Here is a 1,642-nt window from a genome sequence, read left to right on the forward strand (position 1 = left end):
TATTAGCTTCATTTAATGGTTAGTTTTTTATTTATTTCTATATCACCTTTACCTGATATACCATAATTTAATTAAACCTTCAACTATATCATATGTTTAAACAATTTTAAGTAATTTGTTTCTACTTTGGTAACTGGCAACCCATCCTTTGATATTTCTGAGAAGTGCGTTACCGACCTCGCTAGGAAATGAACGTCGCCAATTCACGCTTAGATATTTGGATTTCTTAACAAAATTGATTGAAACGTGAAAAAATAAACTCGCAATCAGTTTACTAAATCATCGAGATGGGCACTGATGCATAAGCTTTTTGCGTGAAGACTTTGTACGATAAAAAAATAAAAGGTAACCGTATTATTGGGGATTAATGACCGGGAAAATTCCTATTTCCGAATGTTTTTCTGAATTATAACACAAAGTTTCATCTTCCTGTGTGATAAGTATTTGTAGTACGTCTATTAAAAATGTAAAGTGAAAAAAAAGAACGATTTACCTTCCCAATGATACCATAAAAATTTATTGAATCGTACTAAATTGTTGATAATAAGAGATTTTCAAGGAGTCCATGCTCGGTTCATAGTCATTGTGATTCATTGAGCAGCACCACTTGGAGTAGCAGGTACTGTCTTTTCACCGGAGTAGAGATCTCCTGATGATCGGTAAGGGTTAAAGAATGGTAATAGAAAAACTTATATGGAACTTAATTTAATTTCCTCCTCTCTCGGCTAGAGAATCTGAATTCCTTCATAACTGATCAGGAGAGAGAGAGAGAGAGAGAGAGAGAGAGAGAGAGAGAGAGAGAGAGATAAAACGTTTGGATATAATAAGACAACAGAAAATAAATGCAGGGGATTAAACTTACACCACTGTTTTGGTGTGAAAGATTTTGGTTGTGAAGACCCAGTCTGATTTGTTATAAGCAATATTACTATGAAGAGGATCTTATAATTTCTTATTACTTTCTCTAAGATCCGAATGTAAGATTGTAAACTCGTATTCCTGAAAAGAAGAAAGTTACAAATCTAAAGCAATTTGTATTTCCACAACACAATTGAATTTGTAAAAAAAAAAAAAATGGAACCTTCACAGACTAAACCAGTATTTTTATATGTTGATCATGATAATAAAAAATGGGTTAATTTTTTAGTTGTATAATAATCAATAATTCTGAACACTTCTCAACTATTTTGGCACGATTGTTTTGTATGAAAATCTGTAAAGATCATTTAAAGTTCTAGAATCTTTGAAGCAATTATTTCCTATTTTTGACGAGAACACCTCATATTATAACTCACTTCTATATTTACAGTGAAAATATATATAACAAGATATTGTTGTACATTACGCTGGGTTATTTGGAGAGGATCTGCCAGGGACATTGCTACAAAAGTAAAACTATGAATGATGAAACAGTAAAAAAAAAAAAAAAAAAGTGGGGAGCAAGGTGCAGTGAATGTCAGCCTCTGAAAAATAACAAAAAAATATCGTAGATAACAACAGCAGTGAAGCGATACGATCTCTCGCGATCGGGAAAATCAGAAGTATAATATCTCTATGATATATTTGAAGGAAAGAAAAAAAAATGATGTAATAGTATTACCCAACTCTATAATATGGGAACAAAACTACACCAAACTTTCTC

This window comes from Palaemon carinicauda, chromosome 10, assembly GCF_036898095.1.
Source record: "Palaemon carinicauda isolate YSFRI2023 chromosome 10, ASM3689809v2, whole genome shotgun sequence".
Lineage (NCBI taxonomy): Eukaryota > Metazoa > Arthropoda > Malacostraca > Decapoda > Palaemonidae > Palaemon > Palaemon carinicauda.